Source organism: Sciurus carolinensis, chromosome 5, assembly GCF_902686445.1.
Source record: "Sciurus carolinensis chromosome 5, mSciCar1.2, whole genome shotgun sequence".
In the NCBI taxonomy this organism is placed as follows: Eukaryota; Metazoa; Chordata; class Mammalia; order Rodentia; family Sciuridae; genus Sciurus; species Sciurus carolinensis.
Genome location: NC_062217.1, coordinates 138,452,275 through 138,471,823, shown reverse-complemented (window position 1 = coordinate 138,471,823; position 19,549 = coordinate 138,452,275).

Below are 19,549 nucleotides of genomic sequence, written 5' to 3'. Positions count from 1 at the left end.
AGGAAATGATAAATACATATTCTAGAAAGACAAAGTTTTAAAAATTTAGCTGACAAAGTGTGTTTCAGCCTTGAATTTTTAAGAGCTTTATTAATATAAATTGAATATCTACAAAACAATACATAAAGAAAAAGGAAAAAGAAACTTAAGGAAAAAGCATATTTCATTTATTTTTATTTTTATTGTACCCATTGATGGCAATAGTGCCATAATTAGAAATTATATATGGTGTGTAATGATAAAATCAAGGCAGTTAACATTAGTCTCTCCTTAAACATGCTAAAAATTTTTGATAAACATTTAATTGTACATCTTTATGCAGCACAGTGTGAAACTTCAATAGATATATAAAATATGTACTGATTCAATCAGGTTTGAAATTGTTGTCTTCTGAAAGAAATGAAACTGACAGCATGCCAAAATAAATATATCTGCTGAATAAGTTGCAGTTGCAAGCATTCCGTGAGATGTCTTAGTGGAAAAAAAGCAAAACAGATAATGATATGTGTAAAAAATATTAAATCAAGGAGCAAATGAAGGACAAGGGAAGAGTTTCAGGAAAAGAAATGTTCTCTTTTCTCTCTCTCTCTCTCTCTCTCTCTCTCTCTCTCTCTCTCTCTCCCCCCCCCCACTCCCTCTCCCTCTCCCTCTCTTCCTGTTTCTCTTTCCAACTACTCTCTTTCTCTCCCTCTACCAATATATTTATGTGGTGTCCCCCTGTAAACATGTATGTATGGGTTTCTGTAACACAACACAGCCCTTGGCTCCCTATAGCACAAACACTTTCGGGACTGCCCCATTCCTAACCATACCCAGCTATTTCTGGTATTCTACAGAAAGGATTAAGTAGGTACTACCAAAGCATTTTGCTTCTATTGGTATCATTGCCCATTCTCCTGAATCACTTTAGCTCTAAGAAGGAAAATTGATTCCCTGTTGAATGTAGTTATAGGAAAATGTTTTTCAAAATATAAATTTTGACTCTCATAATATGAACACATGTCAAAAATACTGATATATTTTTGAAGGAACAAGTAAAGTGTTAGAACTGGTACAAAAGAGGATTTTAAATATAGAGATTTATATTTTCTACTGCACAGGAATCATTGGCACAGGTGAAAACTAGGAACATTCCCATTACCATTGATTTTCTACAAGGTGATGTCTATCTCCTGAGAGTTGTTTCACAGCTTGGTCAAAAACAAAAGTGCTTATCTCTATGGGACAGATAATCCTGAAACTGTACTTTAGAGCAGGTGCTTAGAAAGGAGAATCCAGGAATGTTTTTTCCCATTCCAAAGTCTTAAATTTTTCCTTACTGAATAATAGAGATAGAAAGATGATAGGTAGATTTTTTTTTTAACTTAGAGGTTGCTAATGTTATGTGTCTTCAACTGTTTATTAGAGAAAATTCACTTTTTTGTAGTCAGGTCTCAAATATCTGTGCAAACACAAAGAACTCTATAAGAGTTCTACAGAGATGTTAACCCTGGCCAAGGCTCGGTGCAGTCCATGAGGCCCCTCCCTGCCAACTTGAAAGCCCTTCCAAATCAGCACTGCACATCTCATGGATTATTACCCAATATGTGTATATCAGAAAAAACAGTGACTGCTAATTGCCTTAGGTACACCTAATATTTGCGGGAGGAATTGAGATATATGTTTTTACTAAGTTGCTCTGTTTTGTTTGGGAACAGCTTGACTAGTCTAAAAATACTAAGTATTCCTGTGGTTAGGTCTCAAAAATCACTTCCAAGTACATCTAATTCACCTACTCCAATAATACATTTTAAATCAAAGTGTGTTAAGTATGATTTTTCAGTCTTCTTTTTCCCAGAAAAATCAGTCATTTCTTTATCCTTTAGGAAAGTTTGTTATATCTTCATTCCTTTCATTCATCTTAAATGCCTAAGATATATGTGTCCTCAGTGAGGCAAGACAGGTAGAAAATTTTGTTTTGGTTTTATCTAAAATTACAGATTGTAAATCTAGTCATATTTTGGAAAGATTGTAATTTCTCTAGGAAAGAGAGAGAGTAAAACTCAGTTGGTCCTGGAAATAAAAAATGTGATAATGGCCAGAAATTCATCTAAAGGTAAATAATGGGGAAAAGCACAAATGATATGAATCAGCCACAGAAAGGGCAAACTCTGCCTGACAGTAGCTTATTTCTGATCATGACTATGTTCCAGATGGATGGCAATGACCACTAAATTTCTTTATTCCTTTTCATCAATATCCATTTAATAATATCTTCAGAAAAAAATGTTAGTTTGGGATCTATCTTTTGTGTGGACTGATTTCAAAATTAAATTGAATAATTATAGAATGCTTATTAAAACACAATGGAATAAGTTCTATTGTAATAATTTCTTTTTATTGAATTATCTTTGAATTACAAATTATCTCTATGCTAAGGAATGCTACCTCTATAGTTTATTTAATGCAGTTTACCTGAATCTTCTTTGAATACCTTGTGGTGAATTTTGGCCAAAGCAATAGAGAGCCTGGGGCTATGCCTATGGAATTGGTCTACATTCCAAGAAATAAGAAGGAATAATTACAGAGAGTGATAAGGGGATTTTGATACAAGAATAAGATGTCAATTCTCATCAAGTTTAAAGTAGAAAAGGTATCTGCAAAATTGTAGCATCTTTTAAAAAGTGCTTACAAAATATTTCTTCCCTTTGTCAGATACTAGCTTATTCTATAATGGAAGAGATCAGTATTATTTGATAGAAAATTGCATTTGTGATGATAAATGTCTTTTCAGATGCCTAACATTTCTCAACTTCTCTCCAGTTATTAATTCATCTCAATTTATTTCTTCATATGGCTTAAAAATAAATTGAAGTGTGATGTTAATGTGTCCTTGTTTTTTTATCTCATGTTTGATCTATGAAATGTCACTTATTTTTCTGGAACCGACAGCAAGTTTGTCCTCAGTGCCTTTTCTGGAGTCACAGGAACTTTGGAACCTTCATGTTTGTGGTAAGTGGCAAGTTATATATTTCACTAACCATATTGATTTTTAAAGGAATTAATCTATTTCTCTCCTTTATAAGGGCAGAGGTCCTGAGAACTAACCCACAATCCCCTGCCTATATTGACAGGTGGAGAGATGCTGCAGGTAGATATGCATAGGTACACTCTGATCCTCCGGTTCTTCCCATGAAGACACCCCTGTGAAACCCACTTGGGTGGCCACAGAAGCATCAACAAGGGGTGCTTTCCAATGCACAACTGTCACAGAGAATGAGCACTTTCCACAAGGAAAGGGAGACATTTCAGGCCACTAAACCTAGAACTTGTTCTAGTACAAGAACTCTAGATCCATACACAGTACACGTCCACTCACACTGATAACATCAAACAGGAGAGCAGAAGTCAGAGAATGTACAGGTCAGGGGAGGAGATATTTCTAGTATAACTGATGGTTACACCCAGCTTGTTAAGGATCGTGTGTTGGAAGAGGATCAGCTTTCCTGTGGTATAAACCAACCTTTATACCAAAGAATGGTGTAAAAAGGGTGAATTTTGGAGAGCCAATTGAAACCTTCCACCAAAGTCATATCCTTTGAATAACTATAGTAGAAAATTTTTTATAGCACAAATCCTAATCAAAATGAAGTACCCCTTTTGACAAAGTGTGGGAATTGAAATCAGCTGAGGAAGTGATCAATAGATAATAAAGGCAATGGATGACATAGACAAGGAGAACACCAGAAGACAGGGTCAGAGGCCTTGTTCCAACGCTTGGGGAAGAGGGTTAGAAAGTTAATGTCATGATCATATTATGCTTTATATATGATTTGCTGGATTATGCAAATGGAACCCTGCATATAGCTTAGACCATCTTGGGTGGTCTGTCATTCTCAGAAAACCCTGTTAGCTGTTTTCAGTAAAAGAGCTATAACTGCCTGCAGTCAAGTTTCTGGTTCCCGATGAAGGGCACTCATGATGCTAATAATGCCAGCCTGTGTTCTGCCTGGGGTGGCAGGCAAATTCAGAGCCCACAATTGCACTTGAAATGATGAGAAAGGAGGTAGAGATGATCCATGTCCTGGTTACAAGAGCGGCCTTGGAGTGGGTATGTCCCCACGAGTAGTTGGCACAGTGGCGGTCGACACTTAAGAGTAATGACACAGCTTATCCGAATAATCATTGCTTCAACTATTTGACCAGAAAAATTGACCCAGTAGAAGTAAAGATGAAAAGAGGTTATGGAAAGTAAAGAAAAATAGAAGACACTTTTTTTACATAAAATTTAGCAGATGTACTAATAATTTTTTTTTAATTAAGAAATAGTAAATTGGTTCTGTTTGACTTATTACACCAACAAATTATTTTTGGTCTTCCAAATACACAAAAATGTGAAATTAGGGAACAAGAGCAAACAAACCAAAACAAAAATTGTCTCCTGTGTTCTTCGATCCCGGGGAAGTTCCAAGTAAATGGCGTATCACCCAAACTCTGAAGCTACATGCCTGAGGTAGATGTTTTGTTGTTGTCGTTGTAACTAAAGGAATTTCCTAACTGCGATTTTCAAAGATGCTCTCTGGGATATCAGTCTCTCCCCTTTATTTATCTTGCACTAGGTGCCTTTTTTACATTACAATTTTGATTCCATGGTACGGGAAATGTTCTTATTCTGCAGTTATACTAAGAGTGCCAAAAACATAGTGAGAAGCCCAGGTCTTGGAGTCTACAGTGGACACTAATGTTGCCCTTTGGTCTGCTCTTTGCATACATCTTCTGCTTGCTCCTACTTGCTTCCCTGCTAAATGCCTACCTAAGATGATTGCTTTGGAGAGAAGGAAGTACCTGGCCCAGTCATGGGTTAGCTGAGGGGGGAGCACAGATGTCTTCGCTTCCTTGCCCCAGTGCAAAATCAAAATCAGAGGCTTTACCTAAAGTCATGTTTGCCTGGTTTCCTGCTCCTCCTGTCTCACTTCCCTACTCTCTTGCCGGTTTCTCCTGGGGGTTTTCCTTCATAATCTCTTATGCTCAAATCCTTCACTTAGGATCTACTTCTGGGAGAACACCAACTAGAGGCGGGTTAGGAAACCCTGATTTGAAAACTGGTTATACTTACCAGTTGCAAAGTCTTGAAACCTGTTGATCCCTAGGCCCGTGAATGTCCTCCTCTGTAAAAAACTCTTCTCTTCTCAGTTTACAGAACCGTTATGAAGATGAAAGGATCTGATGTATGTGAAGTACTTAGCTCAGGCCTCAGAGTGCCTCAAGCCTCAATAAATGTTAGTTGGATGTGAATATTTATTGACATGGCTTGGTTTCCATTATTTCAAATCGACAGTATTATTTTTAGTTTTTCCCCCATTCCTCACCAGCTGGTGTGCTAGATTCATATTTATTACACAGAATTTGTATGTCTTTTTTCTGAGTTATTTAGCTCTTGTTCCCTTGTACTTTCATGTTTAGCAGATTAGTAGAAGACAAGATTCTGTGGTCACAGTTCAAGCAGTGCTGACCACCCCGTGTGGGACTGGATTACATGAATGTCTCTCATCACTCAACTCATGAAAATCTATAAAATGAATTAACAGGTGAACTAAAGAGGCCAAAAAAACATGCTTCTGTCTCAACAACATGATGCCTTTCTCCTTATGCAAAGGACAAGGAAAATTTGGACAATTAATTGGGATATTCAGGACCCACTCCAAAAAAGGGGGGGGGGCAAACTTGTCTTTCATTTTCTTGGATTCATTATTTGTATGGCTATGAATTTTAAAGTATTTGCACAACAACATCCTTAATATCACATGTCACAACACTGGCTCTTCACTTTGTTCTAAGGAATGGCAAAAGAAACTCCTTTACTTCTGAACTTGGCTTAGGTTCTGAATTCAGAGCCCTAAGAGCTGAAATATACTCTGAACTTTCTTTGGAGAAAATTAAACATCCATTTTCCACTCTTGGAGGAGATGCATCTACCATAAAATATGGGCACCTGGACAGCACTCAGTGATTTATGATCCTTTAGCAAGTCACCCAGGCTCATTTACATAATTATCTTTCCCTGTATCCTAGAGAAGCTGGAGACAACAATAAAAAAAAAGTAATCATTTAATATTCTGAGGTCATATGATTTGGAAGGGTTTAAGACATCCTAGCAGCTTTCAAATGTCACAGTCCTTAAAGTAATAATGTGTTATGAGTATGGGTTTTTAAATATGTAGGGTTTGATGCATTGATTTTTCATTTCTATTATAAACACTCTTCCCTTTATGAATTTTATTAGCATGCATTATTTGAACGTTGTTTTATTTACTTTCAGCTGTTGACAAAGAACATAAAAAAGAAAAGTTTTATGAGCATAAAATTGCATTTAAATTGTTATACAAACAGTATGGAATAAAGTTGCCCTTTGAAAAGATAAAAGCATTACATTTTGAAAAAATCATCACAAGACCAAGTTACAATGCCTAAGTGGTCTTGCCTTCAGTGATGGGACCCACAACAATAGTAGAAAATAAGCATTTGAGCATTGCTGTCATTCTTCTAGATTACCTCAATCTTATACACAATACAAAATTGATGGGGGGGGGGATTTGACCATTTTTCTCTATTATCCAGCCAAACTTCAACTTCTTCTTATAGGGCTAGCACTATGCTGGCGTGACCTAATCTGTGCCCATCCCAACTTCGTCATCTTGACTTTGATCATTTTAGCCTTTCCCAGATTTTGTAAAGACACAGCAGAGCTGAGTGATGAACTAAGGGACTGATAACATCATCCAGAGTTAGGATGGACAATATGGACAAAGTAGCAGGACCAGATTTAGAAAGAACTATGGTTCAGAACATTCAGGCTGAACTCTAGGAATCTGTGGTCACTTAGGAAACCAATTGCTATTGCCATTTTGATGGGACTTGAGAAGAAATAACCATGATGATGGTGTGTGAAATCATGAGTCTCTCCTTCTAGGTGGCTTTGTTTGGTGTAGTGAGGATCACATTATTTTGTAGAAGGGACATATTCTTCAGGATATAAACAGACCAGAGTTCAGATTACACCTAACCCATCTCAACTGCATGACTGTGAACATATAATTTTAGTTCCTTGAGGGTTTCTGTAGCAATCAATTGAGAAAAACTTATGAAGCTTTAAGCAGAATAATAGTGTTTTGGGTTTAGAAAATATGCACATCCATGTATTGATTTTCTTGGTTTGACCATCAGTAATGAATGGGTATTGCAATATTGCTATGTAAAATGAAGAAGATATTCAGAATCAAGTCCTGAATATAGTTCATTTTAACTTTTTCATGTATATAATGGACAGGCCCTGGGTATAGTAGGTGCTTTCACATATTTGGCCACCTTAAACTTGGGAGAAAGTGATGAAGAGAAAATGATAGTGGCACTGTTTAGTAAGTAATTTGAAACTAGTAACATTTGTTAAACAATGTCTCTGCCACACACTAAGCACACATTCCATTGTATTTTCATTGTATTCCAAACATACATACACAGCAATTACTATTATCATCTTTGATTTAAAGAATAGAAAATTGAGGATCCCAAGCCAGTGCAATTAATAAGCTCTAGAACAGGCATTCAGAAAGAATCTAGAAAATAATCTGTGCCCAGAATCTGTGCTGCCCCCCACTTAAATGGGTGATGACCTTGTCTGGAGGTGACAGTTATGACATGGAGCTAGCTAGAGTTTCTATGTCTAGTTAGGTTCACCATCAGAATTTCCTACCAGTAGATATGCCAAGCAAAACTGTGTCCATGCTATATGGATGACTGGAACACATTTCACAGGACAGTCTTCACATATCAGGAGACTACCAGCTCAGGTCAACAACTTATACGAGGTTCTAAGATTTGTTGTGAAATTGTCAGGTGTCACAGTGACAAGAAGACTACAACCATGGGAAATGGCTAGTAACCAACTTGTGAGGAGGCAATCGCCTACCTAAGACAGTGAAGCATGGGCCAGGAATTGTCAGATTATTGAGGTACATGACTCTCAAAATTTATTGTCCATCCATTATCAGATCTTAGTTTCCATGGAAAGAAATATGAACATTTTTGTCCAAAGAGAATGTTTAAATGTTCATGGAATCCTAGTTCATATTCCATTTGATAGTAGATTTTGCAGAAATCTTTTGAGAAATGACATTGATATGATTTCTGTTATGAAAACTCTGAGTCCCATCATGGTACATGATCAATCAAAGAAAAATCACTGGGTGATGGAAATAATACTCAAGACCAGGAAATCTGGGCCTCCCTCTACTTCTGACATGAGCAAACTTCCCAACCTTGAGAAAATCTCTGGTCCTATCTCATCTTTAATTTTGTGATTTGTCAAGGAATAGATGGGTAAGTTAGATGACCTCCAATGTACTTTCCAATTTTTATACTCTGTGGATATTTGGTATGTCTTTACTAAAATTGTTCTCATCAAAGTAAATGCTCATTGAAAGGCTTAAATTGGTATTTCACAGGTATTTTCCTTTGCAACTATGACCAGAGAAGACATAACTTATTTGCAATGGACTGAATGTTTGGGTCCCTCTTAATATCATATATTGAAATCTTGACTGCCAATTGATATTAGGTGATGGAGATCTGGGAATTTAATGAGGTCAACCAGTAGAGTCATCAAGATTAAGATTAGTGCCTCTGAAAAGGATCCCCAGAGATATCTCTCCCATTTTTCAACCACATGAGGATACAATGAGGACATGGCTGACTGCAAGCCAGAAGATGGCCCTCACCAGAACCTGACCATGTTGACACCCTAATCTTGAACATCCAACTTCTAGAACTGTGAGAAATAAACTCTTATTCTTCATAATCCACCTCATCTGTGGTACTTTTTATAGGAGCCTGAACTAAGACATGGTTCTTTCTTTCAGGAGACTTCAGAGAGCTCTTGAAAACTGCAGTTCTGATGTAGAACTAGGATATTTCAGTAACTGAAACATCAAGCAGAGTGGGAGGGCAGAAATCAAGATGAAGTTGAGGAGGATAAGGCCAGGAAGCAAGAGGGACCAAACAGGAATAAAATGGGAAGGGTAAATGGCAGAAGCAGAGGGAGGAGGAGGAGGAAAAGAAGGGGAGGTAAATTGAGTGAAAAAGTAGGTAAAGAGGAAGAAAAAATAGGTGGAGGAGGATGTGTCCATAATTAAAGCTCTGGGGTTCTAGAAAACTCAGGTGGAATTCCAGAAAACCATTGGTACCGGCAGCTCCTGGATGAAACCTCCAATGCTTAGCTCTCCCTGGAAGGTAAGTCCTCCTCCCTGACCAAGCCCAGAGAGCAAAGCACCTGGCAACACCTACAAAAAGTAGGCATAAAATGAATGTCTCCTGAGTACTGTAAAATACGTGTACAAGGAATAAATTTTATCACACTCACAGATTAATTGTAGATTCAGCAAATGTTCATGGTAATTTCCTATGGGCCAGCTGCTGTGCTAGGAAGTGTCACATGCATTATTCCCTTTAAGCAGAGCGTGCTCTTTAACCCATGAGCTGCAGGAGAAATGGTTAATAGAAAAGACTCCTCTATTTTCTCCTCCTGCTCCCTCATTAGTGGCTGCTTCCCAAACTGACTTTTATAGGGACTTATTTCAATCTAGACAGTTTTGCAATACTTGTATTCTAAATTCAATAGATGCCTCTTATAATTTAAGGTAGCTCAAGTTGCTGTGAAACAAACACCAAAACCTCAGTGGGTTAACACAATGTAAGAGTATTTCTTTCTTGTGCAACAGTCCAGTACTGGTGTTGAGTGGGCATCTCCCGTGCAGTGACTCATGAATATTGCTCAGACTGCCTGCCATTTCTGCCATCTTCAGCACCAGTTCCTAAGCATGCTGTGGAAAAGGAAGGACAAAACTAGAAAGTCACACCTGCTTCTTAATAATAATGTTCCAGAGAATGTGGAGCAAACACTCACATTTCACTGACAAGAACAATTCATATGTCCATGCCTAGATGCAGGCCTAGAAGATAGATATGGGGGTGATTGGTGAAGCGGCTATAAGCTTCTTCCTAATGATCACTCCACGTGGTGGAAGAGGGGCATGAATCTTGGTGAATGGCAACTCATATCTTCCACTTGCACTGTGTCATCCTTAGAGAAAAAGGAAGACAATAAAACAGCATGTTGCTGGGTGCAGTGGTACATGCCTGTAATCACAGCAATTTGGGAGACTGTGGCAGGGGGTTGGCAAGTTCAAGGCCAGCCTTGGCAATTTAGCAAGACCTCTTCTCAAAAATTCCAAAAATTATACAAAGGACTGGGGATGGGGATGTGTCTCAGGTTAAAATACCACTGAATTCAATCACCTGTACAAAAACAAACAAACAGAAAAAACAATAAAAAAGAACATCATGTCCCTGAAGTACTCCCTCTCCATTCCCAAGAACCTAGACAAGAGAACAATGAGAGCAAGTCTGGGATGGAATGTTCAGATACATATGATCTCTAAGGATGCTGGCTTTTTCTAATGTGTGCAAGGAATAAAGGCAGCATAGTGTTATCTATAGAAAGTTGCTTAGTTGCATCCTTGCCAATTTCTTTGGCATGCCAGTCACACAATGGGGTAAACAGGCTAAGTTGGTAATGTCTTTGCTTCTGTAGCTTAGCTTATAAACTACCCTCTCCCTGTGGCAACTGGTACAGAATTGAGGGCACTGGGAGAGGACAAGTGCCACTCATCCAGCCAGCTGCCATTGCACAGAAGGTGGTAAAGAATGGAGATGGAATTTTCTGGGGTAACATCGTGACGGACAGAGTTGTTACTTGGTGAAGCACTGTGAGGTGCTATCCATCCTACCTGTCACCATCTGTCACCACTGAACCTTCCCCATAAACATTTCTCAATAAGCCTTAAGCCTTGTGTGCCATCTCTGGGTACTTTCTTTGGACAATCAGCAACCTATCCCGCTTCCTAGCATAACTAGGCTGTGGAATGTATATGCTCTCTTCATTAAAGAGAGTTAAGTCAATGATTTTCCATCTGGATTCAGGCACTACCAAAAGATACACATAGAAAATTAATTTTACTTGCAAGGTATATTTTTTCTATTAAAACAAGGATACATTCTAGATTGCATAAAAATTTGGATGTACTTTTAAACTAAAACACAAGTTTTTAAGGGAAGGACATTTCCATTATTATGCACACATATACAGAGCATCTATCCTCCAATGCTGTGCATGGAAAAGTTTGAAGAACACTTAAAAACAAAGGCCTTAAGAGTATATGTTGGGTTTCTGTCTCACAAGAAATTTATTCTCCTGTAAAACCTGGAATAGATGACATTTGTCCTAAAAACAAAATTTTCTCAAGAGAGAAAAACATCCTTCAAAGTTGGCCTAATTCATCTTTACAGATCACAAGAAAAAGTGTTGCTCTCATCTATAGTATGAAGAGGCTACAAGAAGGAACAAGTGAAAACTTTCTGTTTCTGGACATGGGGAGGCTTATGCACAGCCCCCTCTATCTTCTTCATCCTAGAGCCCTTGAAAGAGAAATCTGCTATAACAAGCCCAGATGTGTTGTAGATACAGGAAGAATCTGACCAAAAGGGGCTTGAACCCCTGTTTCTGAGAGTAGGCAGCCTCAGCACAAGCAGCTACAATAGAGTGGCGGTTGTGGGGTGGTGTTACAGCAGATAGAGCACTACGGATCAGAACCAGAAACTTCCATGGCCACACAGGGCATATCCAGGTAGCTGGTGGTTCTGGGACAATAAATATGTCTGAAGAAGGGTCACTGAAATAAGACAGGGGCCTCAGGGTCAATGTGCCTGATCAATGCCTTATCAATAGGAGCTGCTTGAGTTTCCAGGGAATGTTGCCAGTATCTAAAGAATAGAACATGCGTTTCACCAGCCACGCCCATCAGATAAGAGCTGGTGACATGGTAACACAGAAGGACAAGGACATCTCAGCCAGAGATCAGTAAGAACTACAGAGCAACACAAGGACCCATGCACCCAGTAGCTGCTCCTGTCTTCCCAGGGTTTGCCGTTCTTCCAGATTCCATTTTGAAGAGGAAGAGTATTGTGGGTGAACATTTCAAAAGGCACACCTGGTGATGAGATGAACTTTGAATCCAAGATAGAATGAGATAAGTGGGAAGAAACTATTTAATCCTAGCGGAGACTGAGATACTTTGAATTGTCAGGATCATGCCTCTTCCCACAACTCCAACCTTTTTTGAAGGAAATACTTCTGCTAAGGTAACTACAGTGTGTGTGTGTGTGTGTGTGTGTGTGTGTGTGTGTGTGTGTGTGCATTTTCTCAGTTCTCTACTTTGTTGCTGAAAATTGATAAACCTTTAGATAATTCTCAGCTTCTGCATTGCTTATAAACAATGGAATAAAAAATATTTTATGGGAAAACAGAGGACCAAGGTGCTATGATTGGAAAAATATTTGTACCCCAAAAATTCACATGCCGGGAGTTTGTTTGCCAGCATGATCATGTGGGAGCTGATGGAAGCTTTAAGAGGTTAGGTCTAGGGCAGGCAATCAGGTCATTTGGGGCACTGTCCTTAGATAAGAATGTGGGTCCCAAGGAATCAATTTTGTGAGAGCAAGTTGTTATAAAAGCCTGGGCCTGACCCCTGAGTCTCTCTCTGGCATCCTATCTGGTAGTGTGAGCTCTTTCTCACACACACATACTCTGGCCCTAATATAATGCAGTCAAAAGGGCCCTCACCAGAGCTGAGCCAATGTCAGTACCTTTGAGCCTCTAAAACTGTGAGCTAAATAAACCTCATTTCTTATAAAGTAGTCTGTATCAGGTACTTCATTATAGTTACAATGGGTGGATGAATACAAGTGGATTTGGTAAAATGGAGGAATGAACAACTCATACTTAATACATTAACTATGATCAACTGACTGCACCAAATTCCTTGCAAAAAGGAGTGAATTTTCTATTGGAATAAACCAAGCCTTATAAGGCATACAAAAGAAACTTAGAGCAATTATCTTTATGAAGGTTATCTTTACCATAAAATATTCAATAGAAAACTTCATATTACAAAAAAATCTTAAACACATACACACACACACACACACACACACACACACACACACACAGAGTAGCTGATGTTCTCCTTCAAAACAAAGTAATTTAAATAAGCTAAAGGAAATTCCATTTCTAGCAGTGGATTTCCATCTTGACCCATTAGATTGCAAGAACAAGGTTAAATAAAATTAGGCTTACATATGGCACATTAATCTTAAATTTGTTGTTAGTTTGAATTGTGAGTTCATTTTGGCAAAATGTGATTTTTTTTCCCACACGCACTGAATAGAACGTCCATTCCAAACTACAACTACGCCAGTAATGATAATACAAAGAGGGTAAGTTTTGAGTTACCACATTCATAAAATTGCCCCAATTCTTTCATTTTTCTGAGGGGCTTAATTTTACTTGACTAGATTACCATTAATCTTCCTGCTCTAGGAATCTACTTTACTAGGATTCAAATATTATAGTGAACTTTTTCTAAGGAGAAAACTGCTTCTCTTTACATATTTCAGCCTCATCAGCTCATTTGGAGGGTAATTTAGTTTCTTCCCTCTAAAGTGATCCATCAGATATGAACTGTTGACACTAGGTGCTGTCAAGTTATTCAAACCAGGTTAGTCATGGGGTCAGCTTACCAATGTGGAAGCATCAACTGACTGCTTGACAGTTTTCCTCAACAGACCCCCAAATGATCAATGCAGTATCATAAGGAAAAAAACTTATAAAAATATCTTGTCAGTTTCTTAATGGTATTGGGGCCATATGGGCTAGCAGGAAGGATAGGGAGCATAGTTTTGCACTCAAAATTTCATGCATCTTAAGGCGCAGATTTTAGGCAACCATCCAGGATCCTAAAAGCAACTATGCAATTAAGTTCCCATAAGAGCTATAAGCCTACATAGTTTTTTCCAAAGCTGCCTCTCGTGTTTCTCTGTTGTCACTCTGTCTTGTGTTCCCCTACATTCGTGACTAATAAAATAAGAACTTATGGCTGAAGTGATAAAGATATGCGGCCACATAACGCGGTAAAGAAGTCAACCAAGTGCAGTTGCTGTTGCTTTAATCCTATTACACTGCTCTGAAGACTCCCTGTTGCTCTTTTGTGGGAAGTATTCTTAAAGAGGGAGTTTGACCTTTTCCAAATATTTTTTAGAATCCTTCCAAATACTTCCTATAATCCAAATGTTTGCTAGGTCCAGAAGTTGTGGGTCCTAGACAAGATCACTTAACCCTTAGAGGCCCTCAGGTCAATGATGTCACACAGATAAAACAAACTACCACAAAAGCTCCCCTTGTGTTCCCAGTATCGCCTGGAGTCTCTGCTGACCTCCACCTGACTATACTTTTGAGCTTTGTGTCTGGTAAGGAGGTACAGGACTTTATGTCTTGGGAGTGCCTCTTTCAAAAGGGTTTCCTCTAACAAGTCTCTCCTGTCTGCATCCCATAAGTACCCAGAGGCAGGAGGGCTGGCTGTTAGTTTTGTCAGACACTGGAAGAAACTAGCAGGAACTTATTTCTGGCATAACTACAAGGGCATCCATACAGACGTTGATGGACACCATGGAATGCAAATATCTGTGTAGCATGTATTACATCATCCTGTTACCCAAGATGTGTCAGGAAAATGTTTACACTAAGTTGCATATTGTGAAAGATGAGGCTGCAGATTTGTGGAGAAGCTGAATCACTGGAGGAGGATATCCCAGGCTGCCATGGAAATGAGTACAGCTGGGGCTGATGCGATCAGCTGTGAATGACAAGGGAGTTTTGGATCATCTCTGGCTCTAAGGTAGTCTGTTCCTGGTGCTCAGTTGAACAACACCCAAATTCATTTTCCCCACATAGCTCACATCACAGAGGGACAGTGTGGACCTGGGGAAGCTAACACTGAGGCAGACTTCCACCCTGTACCTGGAACCAGAACATTCTGATCTAGGTGCTGCTGCTCACTCTGCTCAACCTGATGTGCCTATGTCCCTGTGTGTGTGTGTGTGTGTGTGTGTGTGTGCACAAGCTGCAAGGTTTTTGTTGATTTTTGTACATTTCCAGTCCCCTCATTTTGTCCTTTCTGCAAACCTTTCTATATTATATCCACTTTTTCCTCCTGACCTGACCAGTCTCTGTGTGACTATTGAAGAGATTATGAATTAGGCAAGTGAGGCTTTCTTCTTGTCTTTAAGATTCTGTTATAATAATTTCTAACCGGTCAATAAGTTTTTTTTTTTTGTTTTTTTTTTACATTACTTAAACCATCCATGCTGTAGATCTCATTGGCAATATCAAGAAGCAGAAGTTGGGTCCCTGCCCTTGAAAAATCTATAGGCTTCTTGGGAACCAATACAAGAGAATGCATGATTGAAAGTCTAAGATTGTCAGAAATAAGCCTCAAACAGGATTTTAAAGAAGTAGAGTTTACTGTGATTTTTCTTTTGGAGTAATCAAAAACATTTTCAAAAAAGAATGGAACTTGAGTTTATCCATAAAAATCAGGTATTGGTTTGATGGATACTGAATCAGGTGGAAGATGACAGCTTGAGGAATGAATTAGTTTGGAAAGTTGGGGGAACTCAACAAGATGTTATCAAGGTCAATCATGTGTAAAGAAGCATTGTAGTGGCAAAAGGAAGAGAAGAGGAGCAGTCCTGGTCTCTTCTTCTCACTCCTTGCCCTTCCTCCACTCCACACTGTGGAAGGACTGGCAGGAAATTGAAAGGTAGGATGGAAAAAAATGAAAAAAAGAACCAGCCGGGAGCGGTGGTGCATGCCTGTAATCTCAGGGGATCAGGAGGTTGAGGCAGGAGGATTGCAAGTTCAAAGCCAGCCTCAGCAAAAGCAGGGTGCTAAGCAACTCAGTGAGACTCTGTCTCTAAATAAAATACAAAAAAAATAAGACTGAGGATGTGGCTCAGCAGTCGAGTGGCCCTGAGTTCAATACCTGGTCCACCCACTCCTCCACCCCCCAAAAAATGAACCCAGGTTAGTTTTCCCTCTACTTCACTGTCTTGGCTGTCATCTCTTCTGTCTCTGGTTTTTGCCACCCAGGCCTATTGTGGGCTCCAACTTTCTGACTGGTGACTCTATCTCCAGTGCGATAGCAATCCTAACTTCTTTCTTTGCCCCAGCCCCAACCCTGCCAGGTTGGTAGAATCTTCTTAGTAGTACTAATCTCTGAGTGCTCTTACTGCTCCTTATACAGATTTTTTAGATTCATCACTAGTGATACCAATTTAACTTGTTTAATTTTAAATACAGTATTTTGTTGATTTAGGTAGAGAGTAATGGATAGAAAACTTCCTGTGAAAAAGTCAACAGAACTTGGAGTTTGTAAACAGGAATTAAAGATGGGAACTAATAAAATATGACTCCAATACCTTTATAATAAATCATTTTCAGTGATAGAAACCCAACTCAGAACAGTAAGAAATTAAGACCCCCAGAGACTTTTCACCAAGAAGTTAGCAAAAGTCTTGGGCAAATTTTAGGTTGTATCTGTGGAAGCCATCAGACCAAGCCTTTGAGCAGATTTCTTTTCTGGAACGTTGTAGGTGTACCCTAAATGGTTTAAACAATGTAGCAAAATGCCTGGTTTCTCAAGATTAACACAAACAAAACCAAAAGAACAAGGATGTTGAGAAATGGTGTAAGATACAAGGGACAACAAGAAAAAACTTGGCAGTGCTGAGAAGAATTACCTCTAAAGCAAGGTTGCCAAATGATCTGGCCAAATCTACTGACTGGCTGATTTTATTAATAAAGTTTAATGGAGACAAAGCCATACTCTTGTGTATGCACAGCCTATGGTTACTTGTGAGCTATGTGGCCAGAAAGTTGAATTCTTGTGAAGAGACCATCTATCTCTCAAAACCCAAGATATGTATCCTCATACCCTTTACCAAAGTTGGCTGATCCCTATTCTAGTCGGGACTCCAATTTCCATTTCTCAAAGCAGAATTGATCCCACTCACATCTACACTCTTGAGACTCTTTATATAGAGGGTTTTATGACACTGATCATAACACAGTCCTCTTCATGCCTGAGATTGTCCCCATGGTCACAGTCTCCCCTCTGGATAACAGCAAAAGCCACCTTACGGACACACTTCTATCTAGCCCCAGGCACAAACTGCCAGCGCAGTGTTTTGAAAACGCGAATCCAGCTACTTCATCACTCAACACTCCCACCAGCTCCTGACACACTTAGGATAAAATTCTAATACTTTTTCATGATCTTGAGGCCCCTGCCTACACCATCTCCTATGGCTTCCTGCTTCAGTCACTCAGCACTGACTAAGGTGCTTCTAAAAGATCAAACTTATTCTTCTCTGAGAGTTTTCATAATTGTTGCACTACTTTTTAAATAATTCCTTATTCAGATCCTCAGAGCTGGCCATTTCCTAGTGCTCGGATCTCAGGACAGATGTCGCCCACTCCAAGAAGCGATCCACGCTGATCCCAGCTTTACTACTGCCCTCTGAATAATCCCTGCTCTTCAGCCCTGCCCTCTCTCCTCACTCTGCATCAAATCACCCGGATATATTTTTTTCATAGCACCCACAGTCATCTGACATTATCTTGTTTCTTTTCATATTCACTATTTTCCACATTACAACGCAAGGACCCTGTCTCTCAGATTTACGGTTGTTCTCCCAATGTCTAGACTCATTCCTTCCACTTAAGTTGTCCTTATGGATTTGATGAATAAATACTTTAATGAGTTGTGTAAGTATTCATTTATTCGTATTTTGCCTCAACCAAACTCCAAGTTCTTAGAAGCCAAGGATGATGCAATTGTGGTACACTTCACACACAATGTGGTACCTAAGATCCAAATTCAGTAAATGTCTATCAAGCAAATAATTGTCTCTTAAGGAAGTTATTGAATGAATAAAGACAATGAAAATGCATATAATCACAAAAAGCTGGTGTTTTATTCTAGAAGCAGGCAAGCTGTAATTGAATTAGTTTAACCATGAAGGTATTTTTATGAGATTATAGATAATGATAGTACTGAGCTATACAAGTTTCAAAAGAGATCAGATAATGATCGTGGTTCCAATTCGCCTACAGACCAATTATTTTTTTCTTCCAACTACAACAAACGTTGACAAATATCTCTGGCTTGTTTGTGCTGGTATGTACTCACTAGGGTGAAACCTTCAAAGCTGTCATCTGCATGAGTGGTGACTTTCAGACCCAGTCATAGACTTAGATATCGGACAGTATGATGATGAAAGGGAATGTAAAAAATAAAAGTTGATGTCCTCCAAGTTCTTCTTCTTCTTCTTTTTTCTTTTTTTAATATCACTAATCAGGTGCTTTTGTTAGTTCAGCTTTGGCTCAAGATGAATAATGAATAGACAGATGAATGTCTTCTTTTCCTTTGTAAGGAAATTTAAACCCTGAATAAAAGAGAAATCCATCTCTGCAGGTGCAAATTCACTCAAAATCAGTTATCCAAAATCAAAGTTGTTACAGGTGTGGATGCTCTGCTTCAAGTTTAAATTCCAGCTATTGAAACCAACCACAAATGAAGGCCAAATGGATTGTGATTCAATAAGAAATGGAACCTTTGAAAGAGCTGATTGCACACTGCCCCCACACACATGTCCAGATCTGCTGCAGTCATGTGCCAGCACTTAGACTTAGACAGTGGGCAAATGTGTCACTTGGGGAGGCAGCTGTCAGGCCTGGCAGGGCACAGTCACTTTGCAGGTCACAGCACTCCAGCATCTGCTCCTCAGCTTTGCAGATCCAGGAAATGGAATGTGTCAGTGTACTTGTAGTTGATTAATCCCTGGGAATTTACAAGAGACTGATGTAAAAAACAGAATGCCAATTTAGCAATTTACACTAAGAAATGTAACTGCCATGTGGTCCAGAATGTTTATGTCAGCAGGAGAATGCAGCCCCGTAATGACACGAGGAGGTAAATCATGAGCAGAAGTGTGCTGGGTGAGCACAGACAGAGCAGGAGGAGGAAGTTGGATGACCTTAAACATCAGTGTCATTTAGGCCTGGAGCATCCATTGCCAAATTGAGATTTACTTGCCAACAAGGCAGGACACTTGAATTTGCAGGTCAGTGCTGGTAACACATTGACAATTCTTGCACACTGGACTTCCTTTCTCTAGATTTTTTTTTTTTTTTTTTTTTTTTGCCAAACACACATTTTCTTCTCAATATATTAATGTCATTAAATAGAATACATCTGTCTTTATATTCAGTGGGATCTCATTATAAATAGCAATGAACTAATATTTATGGAGTGGTAAAAAGGACTAGATAAAGGCTAACAATGCTATAGTCAATCGTGTTACAATGTTCATTTTGAAAACATAAACTTGTTCCAAAACGATTGATATGTTAAGGAACAATTTGAACATCATGCAAATTTCATTTGCTTATGTGCAAGTTTTTTCTGCAAGAAATATTAGGCAACTGAGTCAAATGGTGGGTCCATTCCAAGTTTTCTGAGGAATCTCCACACTGCTTTCCAGAGTGGCTACACCAATTTAC